This window comes from Chondrus crispus, genomic scaffold (genome assembly GCF_000350225.1).
Source record: "Chondrus crispus Stackhouse genomic scaffold, scaffold_50, whole genome shotgun sequence".
Taxonomy (NCBI): domain Eukaryota; phylum Rhodophyta; class Florideophyceae; order Gigartinales; family Gigartinaceae; genus Chondrus; species Chondrus crispus.
In genome coordinates, this window is record NW_005178495.1 from 185,368 (window position 1) to 207,121 (window position 21,754).

Sequence of the window (21,754 nt, forward strand, 5' to 3'; positions counted from 1 at the left end):
CGCACCATCGCCCGCGGATGGGGAGTGACGAAGCCAACGACTTGGTTCTTCGACAACTTCTTGTTGGCGGACGAGAAGTTCGCCATGACGACCCTGAACTCTTGCAACGGGGTGATGTGCACCCCCCCGTCGGAGAGGGAGATCCGATGCTTCGCATATAACTGCGGGTTCGCCTCGAGGACCGAGAGTCCGGCCCGTCCACTTGTGACGTATACCCAGATCTGAGTGCTCGCCGGGATTTCCACGGGGCGAGACACCTTGAGCATTGGGGAAGTCCGCCCGGCTTTCGGGGCATACTCTTGCTCCGACGGGAGGGGGGGCCTTCGCGGCCCGAGACGCCGGTTTCCGGACGATGAGTATCTTAGTACCATCATCCAGTTCCACCTCCTTCCGTCGTGGGTAGATGGCTTCGACGAACTTGTCGTTAAAATCGTCCCCCAGTATCACGGGTGCGGCTAATCGTTCACAGACGATGAAGGTACACCTCATGGTGCGGTCACCTAACCGCACCACGAGGGGGATTTGTCTGCTCGTACGCAATTGTCTCCCATTGGCGTCTGCGATCGTCGGGATTTCACCCGGAATAATCAGCGCTTCCCATCCGGAGGGAAGCGTGTCGGCACGCACGAAATTCGAGCCAGCTCCTGTATCCAATATTGTGAGCTGGTACACCATTTTCGACGGGGATAATGCAAGGTCTGCGTAGACCTTGTAATTCCGCCGAGACAGCGCAAGCACTGTCTCGGGATGGCTAACACCCCTTGCAAGCTCGGGGGTGTTTCTCCGCCAAGGTCGGCGTAAGGTACCGAGCCGTTCGGCGTCGGGGTCTCCCTGGGATAGCCTAGTGTGTTTGCGGCCGAGTATCCGGTACTGCTTCTCCGTCTCGGGAGGTGTGGACGATTCCGTCTCCTTGGGGGCGAGATCCGGGGACGTGCCCGTGTCCACCTCAGCTGCTGCGGGCTGAGGTTCTCCTAGTTTTTTGGAGGAGAAGAAGCTTCCCCGGGGGGCGGAAGGGCCCTCGTCCCGGTACCCGCACGCGGCGGCGGGCCGGCGACGGCTGCAGGGTTCATTTCCCAGTTCGCCTCGTAACTGAGAAGGGCGACGGCTCGGAGATACGCCTCCGGAGGCACTCGGCTCTTTTGGGCCGGGTTCAACTTCTCGTACTGGTGGGGTACGAGGGATACATCCTTCACCTTCATATCGCAGTCGGGGGAAATGTGGTCCCCGACCCGATAACAGGTGAAGCAGATGATCTGCGGGGACTGGGGTCCTCGCAGATCCTTCTGGTAATTACGGGACGCTCTCCTGGGTGGAAGTCCGCGAAAGCCCACGGCGGGCTCTAGAGCGGGTTGATACGGCTTGCGCCGGTCGCCATAAAACAGCGAGTCTCCTTCGTTGAAGGAGGATTCTTCCGTCGGGAGAGAAGGAGTCCCCCCGACGAGGTCACCTTCTCTAGCGAGGTAGTTCGCGGCTCCCCGGGCCGTTTGAAAACTGGGAAGGGGGCCGTTCGACGTCGGCGGGGCGCCATCCAGGGCAGCGAGAACCTGTTTAACCGGGCGGAGCTTCCCGAACTCCACGCGGCGTCCAGAAGCGTGCTGGGCTCGGAAAGCGTCGCCGTGCGAACGTGCGTGGGCGATGGTATCCTCAAACGAGGATCGCAGTCGATCCTCGCGAGCTTGCAACACTAGTGGCTTGATCGCGGGGGTGAGCTTCTCTATGAAGAGGGTCGTCCTCTCGTATGCCGAGTGCACGTCCCAGCACCTTCCCAGGGCGGTGTATATTCGAGTAGCGTACTCGGTTTCCAATTCGCCCGGCTCCTGGCGTAGCTCCCTCAATGCCGTCAGAGCCCGCTCGATCTCGAGGTTCGTCGCATACGTGCGTAACAGCCAATTGACGGCGGCTGCCCGGCTCGCGATCCCCTGAGATTTGCGGTGCAGTCCCCGCTGGGACTCATACGCTTCCTTAGCGGGCGGGGCCAGCAGATGGGGTAGGGCCATCAGCGCCATCGCCTCGGTCATATTGGCGTTGTCAAAATTTTCCTTGCAGGCAGCCAGGAAACTGATGACCCTGATGGGATCTACCCCGCTGAATTTGTACTCCTCCATGACCACGAGGAGGTACTGCACCCTCTTACGGGTGGTAGCGTATACCCCGTCGTCCAGGGTTGGGTCGGTATCCACGAGGCGGTAGGCTCGGTAGTTGCACACACCTCTGAACCGGTGGTTCGTCAGCTTCCACACAGAAACCTTTTTCTGTTTGGGGCCGAACGTCGGCGTTGGGGCCGTAAGTGAGTCTGACTCGGAATCAGTCTCCGAGTCAGAGGAGGATGACGAGGACGGGCTCGAGTACCCTTCCGGAGGGTAACCATCCTTTTGTCCTTTGCGACGGTTCGCCTTCTGCTCTTTCCGACTGGGTTTGGACTTTTTTCGCCGTCCACTCCCCTCGTCGTTTCAGCTTCCCCCTTGATCGGGGTTCCCTCCCCGTAAATTCTGGGAAGGTAAATCACCTTCAAGGTGGATAGGTCCGGCGGAGGCTCCCTCGCGAGAGGCTCCAGCCGCGGTTTGCGACAACTGCGGATTGGCGGAGAATTGGGGAGCGGTCTCCATGGAGGGGACCAGTATCCCTGCGGCTTGCAGCGCTGGCATTGTCACGTTGGAAAAGAGCAGGCTCTTATTCAACGGGGGCAACCCCTCAGCGGGAGGGAGAGTAGCTAATCCGACTGAAGTCGGAGGGATCCCAGCAGCGGTGGCTGGAGTTTGCGTCACCGATCCGCCTTGCGGGCCAGGCGACGGATCGGGGCGGTGCGTCTTCAGGATGGTAATTTCTCGACGGAGGGTCTTGAGTTCTTCCGTCGTGGCAGTCTCCTTTTGCTTGCGCAGGATGGTAGCCTTCTTGGCGCTGGCAGCTATGTCCGCCTGCCAGGCCTTGGTGAGCACGCCTTCCAGGGCGGTTAAGCGATCGCGTTCTCGCGCGGCTTGTACCTCGGCTTGGGCCGCGATAGTTTCCTCAATAAAAGTCTTGAGGTTTTCTCGCAGCGCCGACGGTTGCGCTGCGAGCTTCTCCGCTACAGTAGTGAGCGTGAATCTTTCGGCTTCTCGGAGAGCATCGCGGCAACTCCGAGAGATCCACGCCGCAACTGGCGCATGCACGTCTCGAGAACGGGTCTCACGGGATGATTCGGACCCGGATACCATAGCCTTGAGCTTGTCGAAACCTGTTGAAACAGAGAGAGAGCACCTAGGACCAAAAACGGTAAGGGATAAGGGACACTCCGTAGACTTCTAGGTCGGGAGACCAAAATGTCGTGCACTGAGGGGGAAGGGTGGCATCTCCCTCTGGCAGAGCGTGCGCGTTCGGGTGCGCGTGTAGGGGATTATCGGGAGACCACCCGTAAGGGACCGGTACGGGGCCGGGCGCGAAGCGCAGTTGGGAAAGTAAGGGAAAAAGTGGGGCAAGTAGAGCCCAGGAGGGCCGGAGCGGTAGGAACAGCTGTCGCGCGGAGAGCTGGGCATAGCGGGACGACGCGCGCGGTAGAGACAAGTGGGAATCCGGACGCAGATGGCTCGCAGGGTACCGTCGTAGGACGGGGACCGATGCCAGGCTACGACTCCGTTCCAGGAACCCGAGTTGTAGACCCAGAGCTTCGTGAGGTTTTACTTAGGGTCGGACGTCGGCTATATACTGGGGGCATCCAGAAATTGCCACTCCAACACTGCGACACTTTTTGGCCAATCACAGGCCTCCGCTGGGCTGGAAATGTAGTGGGCGCCCCACCACTTCTGCTGAAGTGCAAGGACCCCCGAGGGGTCCTTGCACTCCGCCACTCTGCAATATGATAACATTTTGTGGGGAGTTGATCCCCTTCCTGCTCTCAGGATCAACACGGACGACCCAAAATTGCCCATATCCTATGATGGCCAGCCCAAAACGCACACAAGCTCTCGAAGAACTCGCAGTGCTCGCAACAGCAGCAGCATCTGTTGCTGCTGTTTCCCTCACGTGGAGGGTTCTTTCGAAGGAGAAGGATAAACGGGAGAAAACGAAGATCCCGAAAGCCCCCTCAGTATCGCCGAGCGGCATTGATCCGACCGGTTTACACCAGGCTGACAACGGCATGGAATCAAATTTTGTCATGCGGCATCGACGATGACTTTCTCCTCGCGACAAACTTCACAAAGGCCATCATTTTACAGCGTATTCTGCCATTCTGTGAGTCTGAGCGCGTTGGGTTCAATTTTGGGAGCCCATACAGAAACGGTGTAAAGACGAGAGGACGTAAGCCTTTCCTTAACAGCATTGATTTGCTCGGTCTGGCGTTATGGTACATCAAAACAAAAGGAACAGTCTACAATATGTGCCCTTTTTTTAGAATTGTATCCTCCAGCGTAAGTGTATGGTTAGACTACAGCTTAGAGGTGCTGATGCGCGTTGTTCGCAAACAAGAGCGAACTGATTTTGCAATCCGCTGGCCTACATTTGCCGAAATGAAGCTTTCAGCAGCTCTTCTCGAAAACAATCGGCAGAATGGAGGCCTTCTCACTGGCGTGTTCGCTATAACGGACGGTGGCAGAATGCCCTGCGCTGACTACACGGACGCCAACCTTCAGAACGCGTACTATGAAGGGTTTACACAGTCTGTCGAGGTGACCAATTTGTTCGTCTTTAATTTTTTTGGTGAGCTCATACACGCTGCTATTAACTTTCCGGGAAGTTGGCATGATAACAAGCTGGCTATGGCATCGGGTTTATACTTCCCGAAATTGTCTGATGAAATGACGCCACCTGGCATGGCTATTTTGGGAGACACCGCCTTCGTAAACAACCTAAAAGCCACCAATGGAAAAGTTGTCCGTTCGCGTAAGGCAAATGAAACCAGCGACATTCCCGCATCCTCACACCTCGCGGCTGTAGACATCGTTTTACAACGCGTTATGCCAAGCGAGCGACAAAGCGCCGAGTGGGGTGTTCGTGCAGTGAAGGGTCCGTTCGCTCGCCTTAAAGTACCCTTGCCAGCGGATTCTAACAAAAGGATGCGACTTTTACTCATCTGCTTCCATCTTTTCAATTTGCGCGCTCGATTTGTTGGACTCAACCAAATCCGAACTACGTACAGTCGCACGCAGTTGCCGTTCCAACAGTAAACGTTTGAGTAGTTTGAGAAAGGACTGTGCAAAGTTTATTTCTGTTCCGTATCCTTTCTTACTGCGTTCTGAGCTACCATGTTTAAGACAGCCTTCATTTCATTCAGCATTTCATTCGTGGGCCGCATCGTTTCCTTAAATTCCTCACGCACCTGCTTGACCTCTTCCCGTACTCTTGTGACCTCCTCCTGAACGAGCCGCCGAATTGAATCCTCACTAGCTGCATTTTCAGCCGACCGGTTCGAATTAAATGATCGCGAAATGCTCCCGATGTGTTCGCTCAGCATCCGACATGCTCGAGCATTTGCGAGTCGACTCTCGAAATTTTCGAGGGGGTCCCAAGGCCACCTTGCCCTGCCTTTCGTTTATTTTGCCGCACTCCGACAGTGCCCGACTCCTCCTCTGTTTCCCATCTGCCTCCGGCGTTCAACGAATTTTCCGAATCCGCGCAGTTTTCCAACTCGTCATCGTCCTCGCCTCCCAGTACACGCGCAGCGCACTTGCTCTGAATTGCGCGTGCAATGTGTTTTGCTCTTCGAACCTGCTCGGGGCAGGACGGGTCTCCTGTTTTCTTTTTCGTGTTTGATAACTTATCAAATTTGTTCTTGAGAGACTCGGCATCTCTAATGGGGCGGCCATTGGATTCGGCCCACTCACCAAAGCGGTTTCCAACGATGGCCCAATGGTTGGAGCCTAACAGCTCTACTTCTGCGGTAATGGAGAGGAGAGCGTCAACATCCTCGGATGAGTAGTTGGGCACACCAGCGCGGGACTTTGGCTTGGTAGTGCGATGCGAAGTGTTTTTCCTTGTCTCATTCGTCGGATTTGTAGTCGGTGCAGTCGGGCGTGCGGTTGGTATTTCGGGCATCCGGATCGGTGCTGGTGTGGCATTTGTCGGGGTAGCGGCTCGTACTGCATGCGTCAGGATTGTGGGGATTGTTGAGGCATGCGTCGGGTGTGAGGGTGTGATTGCGGCATGAGTCAGGTGTGTGCGCGTTTGTGCGGCATGCGTCAGGTGTGTGCTGGTTGGTGCGGCATGCGTCGAGGGTGGGGGGGTTGGTGAGGCATGAGTCGAGGGTTGGAGGGTTGGTGCAGCATGCGTCAAGGTTGGGGGGGTTGGTGCGGCGTGTACAAGGATCGAGGATGGTGTGACATGCTCGGGAGGGGGGTCCGTGCGGCATTCGTTGGAATGAGAGTTGGTGAGGCATGTGCAAGGGTGAGGTTTGATGTCGCACGTGTCGAGGTATGGATTGGTGGGACATCCGTAGGGATTGGGGCTAGTGCGACCTTCTCGGGGGTAGGGGGTTGGTGCGGCATTCGTCGGGGCGCGGGCTGGTGCGGCATGCTTTGAGGTGGCAAACCGTGTGCAGAATGTTGGCGGCGGGGTGGATGTGGCATGTGTGGGTCACGAGAGTCCCGTGGCTGCGGTTGGTGTGACTGGGTTGGGCGTGGCGGGGGTCGGGGGCGGGGCTACAACGTGTAGATATTGATCGACGAGGTCAAGGATGACCTCGGCACCAGATGGGACTTGACGGGAAGCCATGGGCGTGAACGACGTCGCAATAATTGGGAGAAGAGGGGTGTTTGGCATGATGTTGGCATGTGTTGAAGTCAAGGAAAGCGAGAAGGCGGGGAAATGGTGTAAGACGGAATACGGCAGCCGCGCTCAGGTTTGGCGGGCTGAGTAGCGCAGTGGTGGCATAGTTGCATTTTTCGACATTTATCATACTGTGTTGGAGTGATGGAGTGGCAATTTCTGGATGCACCCACTAGCCGACGTCGGAGCTATAATTAATTAAACTAAAAATACTAAATTGAACGACTGCGGCAATTTTTCCGGAGAAACTCCTCTTGGGGAGGTATGACAACCATTACACGTGAAGAATGACACCTGGACACAGGGGCCTTGATGCCCGGTTACACGTGGCGTGAGGTACACGTGTGCACCGGAGGGGAAGCCGCGCTGGCCGGGGACAGGTGTCCCGAATGAGAAGATGAGGGGTGTCAGTGCACTACAATAGCTGTGACACCATTGTCTGCATACCCTATCGCTGCTTTTGTAGGTGCAAATAAGGAAGCCAAAACGGGAGCAACGGTTTCTTTCTTCTCGCACTTGTACTTCTTGGCAAATTCCCAGTCCGTTTCTTCTGCACATTCGTATAGGTACTCATGCGTAGAAACTTCTTTCAAGTGGTGAAATTGCATAGCAGTGAAATACCTAAAGGCGTAATCTTGTTCCTTGGTCCCCTTCCAAGCTGTAGGATCCGCATGCTTCAACTCCATCGCGGCGTTTCGGTGTCCCCGGAATGTATCGCTCTGTGGCGTAGGTGCAAGGCCGCTGTCGCTCTCAGCGAGAACCGGAAAGGTTCCACTTGATTCTTCAAAGAGAACGTACGGGGAAATCATTGACTCGCAGCTCTCGAGGCCTATCTTCTTCGCCAAGGATTTCCACGCCTTTACAATGAGTTGAACGGCGAAACCCAGACGATTTCCGCAGATATAGCTTATCCGAAACGGACTCGAATTCTTGTTCCGGCGTTTCCGTTCTCTCTGAATGTAGTCCACAGCAACTTTCAAGCGGTGAATGTAGATAAAACCTCGAATGTGTCTTGGAGGCTTGGTAGTGAAGTAAGACATAGACGAACTTGGCACAGCATATCTGTTGCCCTTGGCTGCAATATTCTTGCTCCCAACTACTAACGAGGGGTGATCTTACCCGTCGCGAAGAGCATCTCGAAAAGTTGGAAAATTCGAAAGTCTTTCTCCCCGTACATGACAAAGGAAACTGCAGATTTGAAGATTTGCTTCACCTGTTCTGTGCCGAGCTCTCCGAGAATTGGTGGTCCGTCGTTGAATAAAGATCGAAAATTTCCGGGATCTCTTCGCTGCCTATTTTTGTTCAGCAGTACTGCCTTTAGTGCTTTGACCGCGCTGTCATCATCTTACTTGTGTACTCAGCGCAGTACATCAGACGTCTTGGATTCGCGAAGGTTGAAATTTGATCAGAATTTCTCGTTTCTCAGAATGTGAAACAAGTCAGTGAGACATAACTGGGCGAAGCGGACAGGAGCGGAAGTCATTATTCGCTGGTGATTATTTTCCGAAGTGAAGTCAGACGGGTAAGGACTGGATGGGCTGTTAGAGACGGCGTAGTGTAGCATATCCCCTTCCCGGAAATAGATTTAGATTAGATTTGTAACTGTAGAGCCCGAGCTCTACAGTACTGCAGCATAATTGCGTACCACGACCACCCCGGGGAGGTGTGAACCGGACGGAAGAGCGGGTGCTACTGTAGCCACCGGGCTTACACGCGCCCGTCGCGGAGTACAGTAGTACTGCGCGGGTCACACGTGCTACAACCGCTGGCGTGGCCACGAGCACACGTGTGTAATCCGTACGGTTATAAGTAGTAGTTAGTAGTTAATGGCACAAATTTATTAATTGTGTACAGTAGCTGGTATACAGTAAGTAACAGCTACTGTAGCGGGACAGGTGTCCTGGCGTCCCACTTATGGGTTAAGACCGGGGGCACCTGCCCCGTCCCAGTAAAGAGGAGGCAGACTCGCCTCCCATCCCTTTACGGCTAAGTGCTAACACCGTTCCGGTTTTCTTTTAGCTCGGGCTTCTAACCTGTGACCGGCCGTCCAGTTCTAACACCACCGTCCGGCTGCGCGTCACCAGTCACGTGAGCCTTCCCTCTTTTCGAGTCCTTCCGTATGGTTTTTATCCGCGCGTGGGTAACCCAGCGTCGCGCGCTCCCTCACCTCTAACCCCCCTCGTTCCGAGTGGTCGGGACGAAGGTATTTATACCACAAGTACCTCAGTGCGCGCGCACACGTGTACCCCACGTGTAAGGGGGCGCGCGCACACACGTGTACGACACGTGTGCTGCCAGCCCCGACGGCTGACAGCGCTACAGCGCAGGCCGACCTGCCCTACTGTAATGTTATGATAGGTTACTCTGTATATTAAATATGAGCGGACCGCCGGCGGTGGAAGACGACAACCGCGGACTTCTCAAGGATCCTCCACCTTGGTCCGCCCGCTTACTCTCAAGTACTTTTGTTAGGTACCTAAGAGTAGCACCGGGCGCGGGTTGAGGAGGCGCGCAGCACGCCCACGAGCCGGCTCCGCCTCTGCCCGTCGGTACTGGATCGTCACCCAGTACTGCTCCAGGGCGTCGAACCGTAGAAACAATACACGGGAACGACAAGTCCATCACTCCCGTCAGCGGCGATTCGAGGCACCCGCAAAGAAGTAATTCGAGTAGCAGTTCTGTCCTCTCGTTCAAAACTCGCAATAGACACAGTCAGTTTCTAACAAAAACTGACTGCGAAGAGATATTGAAGCAACCTCATACTTTCATTTCTTCTAATGCTCTTCTATGGTTCACGTCTTCTGTGGGGCTCAGCAAGTACGATCCGGCCAAGTATTATTTATTCGATCTCATCTATCTTTCAAGTGCATACAGGTGCGTCCAAGGTGGACCTTCTGTGCTCCTAGGCTACTCTATGAGTCGGAAGACGGCAGAAGCAGTTCTCAAAAAGGATGTCGTTGTCTACGTGCCACTTCACTTTCGAGAGCACTTCTCCCTGGTCGTCATCGAGGGTCTTTCTCGCTTTTTGTCATGCGTCGAGAGGGAGGCCTGTGAACGCTCTCTTCTGAAAGCTATCAAAGCTTGTCATTATGACTGCTTTTCTCTGTACATAACACATAAGATTGGCCCGCCCACGTGCGCGTCCCCTTCCCATCCCACTCTTCCACAGCGCTACCCAGTCCTGCTTCCCGACTGCACTAGCTGGTTGTGTTTCCTGCCTTCCTGCCCATGCAGTGCCTCAAGAACTGTGTTTACACCCCTTCGCGGATGGGGTGTCTATGCTACAAGAAACACTGAGAAGCCAGCGCTTGGGGCTGAGTGGTTTACAAATTTTCCGGACAAATTTCGGGCCCGATTGCGCAAGTGGCCGTCTGAGAGTGGCAATGTCTATAGCGGCCACTATGAAAACTTTCTCTGTACATGCCGTGCTGGGTGTTGAGATAACAAACGGTGAACCCGCGGGAGCTGACGCCCATATGAGGGCCTTGGCTGCGTAGCCATGACCATCTGAGTGCCGGGCCCCTTTGTGACACGTGGTCAGATTCTGGCCCAGGAGTTTGTTGAAATAGTCAGCCTGCCCAAGGGACAGCAAGAAGCGATCGCCTACGGCTCGTTGGACAACAAATTTCGGCGGCAAAATTTTCAGGCCCTGATTTTACTGTCAGGTTATGGGCCCATATTTACACTACTATTTGTGAGTCCCATTCTCATCAGGTGCGCTTGGGTGCCATAATGCTTGTTTTTTGTATCACACTTGGGAAGGGATCTGGATCACCGTATTCAGCCCAGTCCTTTCAATGTCTCCCCTTCGTCCTCACATTTTTTCTAATGTATCATTGGCACCCTATTTTTTCTTGAACTAAGAAAGCGCAGAAACCGATGAGATCTTACCAAGTGAAGAACTCCAAAGCCCACAACCTCGCCCGACGCCAATTGGCATTAACATAAACACCTCGAGAAAGAACTATCTGGGTGTGGTGCCAAGAAAGAAGAACCAAGACAGGAAGACGCAGAAAAAGGAGACCCAACAAGAGAAGATCCAGGACAAGAACGCCCCACAAAAGAAGACTCGACAAAAGAAGATGCAAGAAAAGAAGATCCAAGGCAAGAAGACAAAAGAGAATAATACAGCAAAAACAGAACCGAAGAAGAGATGCATAAGATTTATTCCTGTTTTTCGGATGAGGTGATGAAAGGAAGAAGAGATGTATAGAATTTATTCTTGCTCTTCGGTTGAGGTGATAAAAGAAAACGACAAGTCCATCACTCCTGCCACCGGCGATTCGAGGCACCCGCAAAGAAGTAATTCGAGTAGCAGTTCTGTCCTCTCGTTCAAAACTCGCAATGGACACAGTCAGTTTCTAACAAAAACTGACTGCGAAGAGATATTGAAGCAACCTCATACTTTCATTTCTTCTAATGCTCTTCTGTGGTTCATGTCTTCTGTGGGGCTCAGCAAGTACGATCCGGCCAAGTATTATTTATTCGATCTCATCTATCTTTCAAGTGCATACAGGTTCGTCCAAGGTGGACCTTCTATGCTCCTAGGCTACTCTATGAGTCGGAAGACGGCAGAAGCAGTTCTCAAAAAGGATGTCGTTGTCCACGTGCCACTTCACTTTCGAGAGCACTTCTCCCTGGTCGTCATCGAGGGTCTTTCTCGCTTTTTGTCATGCGTCGAGAGGGAGGCCTGTGAACGCTCTCCTCTGAAAGCTATCAAAGCTTGTCATTATGACAGCCTCCCTCTCAACACAACACATAAAATAGGCGTTGTGAAGAAAGCTGTGTCAAGGCTGGTTCAAGATTGTCTTCTTTCAATTGGACTCAATTCTTCCGAGTCGAATATCGAAGCGCACATTTCGATATCTCGCATCACAAAAAAGAAGGATCAGCCGTCCGGCCATGTGACTTGTGGACCATTTGTCGCACTATACTTCAGGCAACATGTGCACAACATTCCCTTGCAATCAAACAAGGAGGAGAGGAGAGAACTGCTGCTGGACATGCTACACAACCTTCAGCACGAAGTGGCGTTGAAATACGACTCCTTCCTCATACGCAAGGGTGTCTCAACGCTACAGCGCAGTCCGACTGCTGGGAACCGGTCACGGAAATGCTCGTTAGATTCCATAACAGACGAGCTGCATGACAACTACTATCGCATCGAGCTCGACTCTGTTATAGAATCAAAGTCTCCCGCGGACCTTCTTCAGCTATGCAACCATTGGATTGATAGTTGCCTTTGGAACGCATGCGGGAAAGACAGGGAGAAAATTCCGATGCGCGAAGAATCTGAAAAAGTATTGTTGAAAACCAAGTTCAAGGTTCTTTATGGCCATAAGGTCAAAAAGGCCCTAAGAATCGCCCAGGGCTCCGTAGAACTGTATTTTCGTTAAGCATGGGGGCAATACTGCAAGCCGTGGATTGCTGTTATGCTCTGCCGGGAGGAGATGCATCGGAGCACATATTCATTGCCATGCGAACCTATCCACAGTCGGAAGTTTGGTGTAGAGCATGTGACCTTCTTTTCAACGCTGGCTCTTGTTCGAAGACCACTATCGACGAGGAGGGAGATTCTTCGAAAGCATCGCCGCTTCAAAAATATGTTCGTCAGCTCTTCTACATTTTTCAAGGAAGTAGGAAGTCTCCCAAGCATATTTCGAAGAAGTTCAGCTCACGAAGTCGAGGCATCATGCAAGAGATAAGCGTCCACGTCTTCGCCATTGTGGAATACACTTTGCAATGCCTGGACCTTGTCGTCTCTGATTCGTCTATGTCTGCTTTCGAAAAAGACAAAGCACTGGCCATCCAGTTCGAAAACATCGGCTTCGTCGAATTAGAGCATGCGCCGCATCGTAATTTAGGCCGTATTGTTCAAAACTCCGAATTTGTATCAGAAGAAACATTCGGGAAGGCCACGTTCATGCGAATGAGATCTTCATTAGAACTCGGCGTGAGAATCATGAACGCTTCGGCCTCGCGTGTGGCTCAAGAATACAAGAAAGATACTGCAAGGGCTGTGCAAACGTCAAAAATCACCGTCGTGCCCTCACCCTTCTTCGAGAAATACCGCATGCGGTATTTCCCGAAACGTTTTCTGCTATCAAAGACCGAATGCAGTCTGTTCTTGGTTGTGCAGTTGGTAGTGCCACTCTGAAAGGCGTACAGAAGCTTTTTTCTTTCTCCAATCAATGCTTTGCTGCATCTCACGGATTAGCGCCCCCTGAGGAGATTAAATTGGCCTCTTTAAAGGATTTTGATCATGAGCCCGAACAGGAAAAAGTCATTGTTCTGGAAACGCCAAACAAAGATGAAGCATTGAAGAGAATCGAAATTGACCTTGAAGGAGACTTCCGAACTCAAGTTCGGAAGAAGACGAATGAAGACAGAAGAACTCAAATTCCGGAGAAATCAAATGAAGGCCTGGCATCATTGAAATCGTTCAGTCAGGAGTACCATGCGTCTTTGAACTCCTGTTCAGTGTGCTGCATTTCCGCCACCCAGAAGCAAGAAGGTGCAAAACGCTGTGTTCAAGAAGGAACCACCTAGTTTTCTCGGGAGCCTTTAATTCCTTCTTGCAGTGAAAACAGCACGGTTGGATGACCTCAAACATGTCGAAATCAGACGTTTTCAGACTCGAACGTTTGCGAGATGCAATTGTTCTTGGAAGTATGAGAATTGCGTCTATTCCTAATGTCGCGTGTATTGAGGTGGTGATTATCCCGAAAAGAAGAAAGGATGCAACGTTTCCGTTTCAGTACAGTTCCATCGGCCAGACAGTTACGGACAATGCTGGGAGAGCAGTCCGCTGGACTGGAAACGTCCTGGACATCCGTAAAAGCCCACAATCGTACTCGTACCCAACCTGGAAAACTTCTTTTTCACTTGCAATCGGGAAGATATGCTTCCCAACTGACAGAAGGGATGGCAAGCTTTCAACTTCGAACCTGATAGAAATGGAGGTGCCATACAAATTGGTATGGAGCCCTAGTGGAAAGCGAGTCCCTAAAGATTGCAGAAGACGTACTTTTGACTTCATGGAACTAGACTTCGTGGCTCTTTCGCATCTTGACAAGGATGCAACCGAAACGCGTTTCGGGATACTCTTGGAAAACCCACGCATGTTCAGCAAAACGCAGAAACTCGAATGGTTCGAGTTGCCATCCTAAACAACGAAGAAGGTGGTTTGCAATTCGAGGTTTTCCATAATTTACTCTCGAGAGTAAATTATGGAAACCCCCGAATTGCAAGAACGAATTGAATTGAAAGAACGATCAATCTCGAAGAATAGGGACATGGAAAACAAGCTTTTCATCCAAAAACTTGCAACCGAAAGCATCCGTCAATACTTGAAATCGTTCATTGCAATATGGAAGGGTTTTTTCAAATTGGATCGCTTCAAGATTCTTGGATTGTCGGACCCGTCTTCTCTCGTTTGCTCGTATACGCAGAGATTCTGGCACGTGGTTTCGATTGTTCAATGGCGCTTGGTGCAGGAAAATGCGAATAAGCATTGCTTAACTATACGGAAAGCATTACATCAAACCAGCGTTCAACACCGACCCCTTTTGGCAGTCAACCCCTGTGCTGTTGCCAAAACAGTTCTCCGGTATGGCCGTGAGTCGATTTTTAAAGTCCTCCGGGCTATGAAAACCACAGTCAACGACAGTCAACTCCCGTTTCTTGTGTGGTGGTGTTCTCATGTCACAGCATACCATCTTTTTTCCCAGAGCGCACAAAGGAGGTGGTGCGATATTGGCAACTCCACTGGTCCACGGAGAAAGGGAGACGTGAACTTTTCATCATCGATGTTTTTCTGCCAAGGCCCGCCCGGTACTGGCAAGTCTCACGTCGTCACGCTTCTTGTCTGGGCCACAACTCGAAAATCTCTCGGTTCTTTGTTAATCCCTGGTTCTAGAGATGAGAGAAATCGGCATTCTAGTGTTTCTGATCTTCTAACTGGTTTATTATCATTATGACTGCTTTTCTCTCCACACAACACATAAGATTGGCCCGCCCACGTGCGCGTCCCCTTCCCATCCCACTCTTCCACAGCGCTACCCAGTCCTGCTTCCCGACTGCACTAGCTGGTTGTGTTTCCTGCCTTCCTGCCCATGCAGTGCCTCAAGAACTGTGTTTACACCCCTTCGCGGATGGGGTGTCTATGCTACAAGAAACACTGAGAAGCCAGCGCTTGGGGCTGAGTGGTTTACAAATTTTCCGGACAAATTTCGGGCCCGATTGCGCAAGTGGCCGTCTGAGAGTGGCAATGTCTATAGCGGCCACTATGAAAACTTTCTCTGTACATGCCGTGCTGGGTGTTGAGATAACAAACGGTGAACCCGCGGGAGCTGACGCCCATATGAGGGCCTTGGCTGCGTAGCCATGACCATCTGAGTGCCGGGCCCCTTTGTGACACGTGGTCAGATTCTGGCCCAGGAGTTTGTTGAAATAGTCAGCCTGCCCAAGGGACAGCAAGAAGCGATCGCCTACGGCTCGTTGGACAACAAATTTCGGCGGCAAAATTTTCAGGCCCTGATTTTACTGTCAGGTTATGGGCCCATATTTACACTACTATTTGTGAGTCCCATTCTCATCAGGTGCGCTTGGGTGCCACAAGGTTTTTTTGTATCACACTTGGGAAGGTATGCCGACAATGTTTCGGTGAGGCCTGTCGAGGGAATTTCGACAGCTGAAGGTGCCTTTGACGAGGACGGAGAGGCTAGGGCTGCGCGCGGAGAAGCAGGGACAGCCGATCGAGGAGGAATTGGAGAGGAAGGACGGGAGCATACGTGAAGCTCCCGGTAGAAAGGTCCATGAATCCGGAATCCCCTTCGATGATGCCAGTGGCAATCGGCGGATTGTTTGAGCTTCCCACGCTGAGCAGAGGGTCAATGACCAGGGGTTGATCCACACGAAGTCGCCCGCGGCTGGGTGGTTTCGACCTGGGGAGAAAGAGAGACGTTGGCGATTGAAAGACCGAGAGGAGTTTTGCGGAGGGACACGGTCCCAATCCACGCCCTCGATCGTATCAAGGAAGTAGCGTATTTCGCGATTGAAATCAGAGCCACCCAGAGGGACAGAAAAGTCCAATAGGCGCATTTGTGCTATCAGCTTCGCGGGGAGGTGCCACAGGCGCCAGCAATCGTAGGTCTCCCACAAGAGGGTCGCAGCTACTTTGATGCACCACTCTGTGAGGAAGACCACCCATAACCCGTGTTGCGGATCCCGCAGGTAGCTGCCATAGTATGTGAGTATGGGTCCTATTTCAGCCCAAAAGCCTTGACTTACCTCGTACTGGCTCCACCACGAGGGGATGCGCTGGTAACGACTTGCAGAATGCTGACAGGAAATCTCGCGGGCCTCTACCACTTGGTAGCCGATGAAGTACCCCGTATCAGACCGAATACGCCGTTTAAAGCGCACTGTGTTCTGAAAGAAGAAAATACTCCCGCGTTTTAAATGACGGAAATTCGAAGGGATAATGGGTTCGGTCCAGAAGATGGCGTCAGATGACAGTATGTCGGTTTCGCCACAGGCGATTTGTAAGGGTAGGGTCCCGCTCAGCGTCTGACAGTAATATTTACACTGTAAACAAGAGCTGAGCGGGACGATGACGCACGGTACGTGACGTGTACAGTACAGTACACGTCCCTACAGTGCTCACCTCAACCGTAAGGTCGTCCTCTTCGCCAATAAATGGGGACTCTATACAAGAAAGAGTCCCCGAGGACGATCCGGTCGGCCTCAGCAGGATCCTAATGGGATCCCGCGGGCGAAGAGGACCACGACAAGACGAAGGAGGAGACAAGATATGGTCACAAGGGGCCGTTTAGTGGGGTTTTTATTATAAATATATGTTTTAAGTGTAGTCTAGGCTGATGTAGCAACCATATAGATTTCTATAAAGAGTCGGTTGCAGAACAACGGAGAGGGGGGAGGCAGGCACAACACCCGATTAACAACCGGAGCCTTTCAACCGACTAAACCAGAGAGTCAAAAGAACCTCTGAGTCAACCTATTCACAAAACTACCGAATTTCCAAAAGTAAGTCAAAGTATTCAAAAACCTGCACACGTGTCCACCGCGCACGTTAAACGGTTCGCCTCCGCGGCAGGGTCACCAAAGGTGACATCAATGAGATTGTCCAAGTAGAGGCGTTCGCCCTCGGTACAACAACGCCAAGTGGCGCAACCGTATGATGAGGGTATGAGGGTGTGGGAAATGGGGATGGCAAGCCGAGCGAATACGGCCTCCATAAATCGCAGAGAGAGAGTGGGACGGCCCCGTGGGGGAGGATGACGTAGGATGGAAGTCGGAATTGCTATACGGGTCCGCCAGTCAAAGGAGCGGATAGTAAGCACGGGGAGATTACCGGGAAGCATGCCTGCGTCGTCGGCGAATTGGTGTTCAATTTTGGAAACGTCGCGAATACCCACGGAGGAGAACCACTGGGCAGAAGCAAATAAGGAAGGATGTTCGTGCATAATTTTGTCCTGTAGCTCCTCTGAATAGCTACAGGACAAAATCATGCTCGAGTCGAGCGAGGGGTAGTGGCGGGCTACCCAAGAGGGATGATAACCTGGATGAAAAGCCGGGTCGGAGACGTCCGAATCAGGGGGACGTCGGGGTATAGGAGGGAGGTCGACGGAAGCGCGAGACTTGTTCGCGAAGCCGACACCGGTGCGTCAACGGGCAGTATTTTCGCCCGCGAGCTCATGAGGTGGAGGACACGTGGGATTCGTCTTGTCCTTGCCCATGCGGAGACCGTCGGTCAGGAATGGAGATGGAAGGGGTCGAGAAGAGAAAAGGAAGTTGGAGATCAAGGAGTGTATCCGATGTGCAAGGACGCTCAGAAGGGGGATATGTAGTGCAATACAACTGTGTTGGAAGCAATTTTAGTCCGGGATCGAGGGGCTACGTGTGAGTATTTGCACAGTTTTTATTTTAATTATTTAATTTTATTTAGTTAATTAGTTGGCATTAATTTTGCTGACATTAGATTAGATCTAGGATCTAGCGCCGCGAGCCACTGTAGTGGCTCCGCCGGGCGATATATACCTTAGCCCTCTGACCACCAAGTCAGTAAAGACAACCCGAGTTGCCGGAGTTAGATCTCGCCTTCGTCGACGACCGCTTCCGTTCACGCGACGCACTTCCCTTCTGCGCTGCTAACGACATCCTCTATTGCTCGGGGTCCCATTCCTTTTCCTTATCCTTTTACCTTTTCTATCTCTACATCTATTTTTCCCTTAATTGTGTTGGTTCCATTGGAGTCGGTTGCGACCGATCCGGTGTAGATGTTTTAGCCATCGGGCAACACGTTATGTAGCGCTGCTACTGTTTCAAGTTCCGTAGGAAGGCTGTTGTAACGACGCCTCCGTCGAAGTTCTTACTGTATAAGACAGAGTTGGTACCGCCTACCGCGATCGCGATCGCGCTGGTGAGGGTGTTTTTAGCCATCGGGCAACACGTCGGTAGTAGCGTTGCTACACGGTTACGATCCCGTCGGGTAGTGCTGAACAAGCCCCCGTCGAAGACCTTGAATTATACCCAAGGTGCTGAAGACGCTCGTCGAGCATTGGCCTTACAACCCAGCGAACCGCGGTTACATCCTCGTAGACAAGCCCAACCAGCACTCGTCGAGCGCTCAAGTCTTCACAAGTCTCTACCACCATTATCCTCCCGGGCCGGGCATCTTTCCTTAACCCCCCCGTCGGAGTCGAGCTACCGTGGGCCGCAAGCCCACACAAGGGGAAAGGGAGTCTCGAACGCTCCGTAGCGCGTGCCATCGGCAGTGGTTGTTGCTGTTGTTGTTTTTCTTCTTTTGTTTGACCGTCGGACTGTGTTCGCGGCCTGGCAGGCACATTGCACTACAGGCGACGCCACCCCCTAGCCAAGAAATGACGCGAACGGTCGCGACGAGCTCCACTCGTAGGGAGACTCACGATCCCGCGACAGCGCACGACCGAAGAGGTACCGATGGGGAAAGGGGGTGCTTACAAGAACTAAAAAGCCGCACGCGCTGCCCCAACCCCAAGTCAATCCGTTACTACGTACCCGAAATAATTTGGGGAACGGACCAAAAATAGGTGAAAATTACGGTCTGCATGACACTGTATGCCAAGCCACCGCCGCCGAGGGCCAGGCAGCAAACCGCCGCCGCCTCCGGAAATAATCAAAAAAAGGGAGGGCGCACAGTACGGTAAGATGCACGTGCGCGCGTGCGCACGTGCGCATACGACCGACAGGACAAGTGTCGTCAGGGGCGACACGCAATTGAACAGCGGAGGTCAGCGTGCCCACCGCACTGCCTTTCGGTGGGGTAGGAACCACACCGCACGAAGGAGGGATCGGAGCGGAGTCCCCGACCTTTCCCCCATGCCTACATGCCGGTGCAGTCGCGTTCGGGCCGCCCGAGGCGGGCTACGACGCAGATTCAACGGCTCGCCGCACCACCGCGCACGCGTCAAGAAGGACTCAAGCAAGGCCATCGCCGGGAGACCGTCTTCGGGCCACGAAAGGTGGCTCCGGCCTTACCTCTGCGGGCCCTACGGGCGCATGCGCACCCGCCTTACGACAGGCGGATGGAGGAAAATCGTCCGCGCGAGGCGGCGGCGCCAGCCTGCACGGAAACGCAACAGAGGAGCTCGAGACGCTACTGTCTAACGTTTGTTCCTTTTCCCCGCGAGCACGTGCGCAGAGACCAGGAAGACGGTGCACCGCGCCCGCGCACAATGTCGACCGAAGGGACAAATCCGCCGCTCAAGGCGAGACCAAGTACGGCGCTTGCTCCGGTCCCAACGAGAACCCGCACGGAGCGGCGCGGAGGCCATCTAACAGCCGACTGCGTCAGCAGAGGGCGAAACGGAAGGGTCAAGAGAGAGGTCGCTGAGAGTTTGAATACGGAAACGGTGGGAAGGATCCGAAGCCTCAATTGGGGGATGACGTCACCCCCCCCACTGCTCAAAGACGCGTGCGACTCGCGCTGTCCGCGCCTTCTTCTGAGGGTGCTCCCCTCTAGAGGGGCACGACTCCCCCCTCCTTATTTCAGTACGCAGCGTCGCCGGCGCACCCTCCCGCACCGCGCGGGCACGCGTCAAAAGGGCATGAGCCAGACCATTGTCGAGAGCCCCACCAACCCTTCGCCGGACGACTGGGTGACGCGTACGCGCACGCATACACCCAGTTCCCTCGAAGCCTCGATAGGCAAGGTACGCGTGAATGGGGAGGATAAGTCACCCGCGAAGGACGACCCAGCGCGATCTGCGACCCTGACGCGCAGAGGAGGAGCCGAGGAACGAGGTTCAAGACACGCGTTCAGAGGCGAACCGACGCCCCGCGGCTCCCTTCGGACGGGAGCGGGACAGTTCGCGGTTAGGACCGGGGAGAACGCGTGGGATGGCGAATGCTCCGGACGAAGAACCGGGACCCCTATCCCACCTCATCGGACGGGGTGGGGTGAAGGAAAGCGCCAAGGGCGCCACGCGGACTCCCCCGCGCAAGAGATAGAAGGTGCGATCGGGGTAGGACATATCGCATCGACGACGGGCTGGGGGAGGAGTTATACTAATTTACGAGGACAACGACGCGGAGAAAGGGAGCTTCGAAGCTTAACTCACGCGGTCGACGGCGAACCGATCCCCCGCCCTGCCCCTTCTGGCGGAGAGGGACGGAAAGCGGTCGTACCTGCGGAGACAGCGCAACGCGGGGAACGACACAAACGTCAGCCTCAAACTCCCTGTCCACATCTCCGGAGAATGGGGACGGGAAGACGCGGAGCCTAAAGACCAAAGCGGGGAGAGACGATGCTACTATTTTACGAAGATGCACGGGCCGAGGACGGAACCTCGGAGTCTAATAGGGCCGCCCGATTAATGGCTCGGGCCATCAGGCGTCTCCGCCGGATCGGAGACGCGGGAGGGCTGAGGACAGTAGCTCGGGTGCTGGGGCACCTCTGTCCTTAGCTCCTCCAACGAGGGCATAGTGATCTCACTGTGCCGTGGCCAAGCGCGGGCCGAAGCGCCATGAGGGTCACCCTCCCCGGCGTGAACGGAATTGTAGCCTTGTCCGGCGTAAGGGTCCGGCATTATGGGACGCGACGCGGGCGCGCCAGAGCGGCGAGCAAACGCGACTCCTCGCTGTGCCGCGGCACGGAGTTCGTCTCGCTCGCGGCAGTATCGGTCACGATACGCCGTCGCCCGCTCGAGGGCCTTGGACTGTCGAAGGGACGATTTACGAAAGTCGTCCAAGCCCTCCCGAGCGCGGTGAAGGTCCGCCGCATGGGCTTCTCGCTCTGCATCGATACGATTCGCTTCGGCGCTGCGCGTAAGGTACCAGCTCGCGAGGGTGCTTAGCAGCCCGCCGACCTTCCAAACGCGATGGGACGCCGTACCGAGGGCGCGAGTCAATTCGGGAATCGCCGAGATATCCCCCGACGACAATATGAGCTGCAACGTCGCGGAGGAGGGCAAAGGTCCTTGCCGTGCCAAGTTCAAAGGGAGTACGGGCGGAACCTCCGAAGGGTATTGACGAAATACACCGGACGTATTGGGTGACTGTAAGTGGGTTAAGCGCGACGGCACGAAAGCCGAGGTGTCGTGGTCCACCTCTCCGTACCGCTTCCGCTGAGCCTCGCGACGAGCGGAGCCCACACCGGCCACTCTCCCCGCGACGGTCGGCGAGGACTGGGGAGAGGCCGGCTTCGCTACGAAGGAGTCGGACTGCGCGTCGTACAGTAGAAAGGAACTTTGCTCGCCCGTGGTGTAATCGGTCCACGGGCGCCGCGTACGCTCGGGCACCTGGCATGCGCGATGCATAAGTGAAAGTACGGACGCGAGGCTCCACGTCGCGTGTTTGGAATGCGTCTCTAAAGGATGTAGGGGCACGTCGGGGAGGTCGACGGCGACCCTCCCAAGAAACGCGAGGACCCCGATGGGTTGGACAAACACGCATCGGTTGACATGGACCTCGGTCATAAACGCGCTCCCTAGGGCCCATGCCCACTCACAGTCGA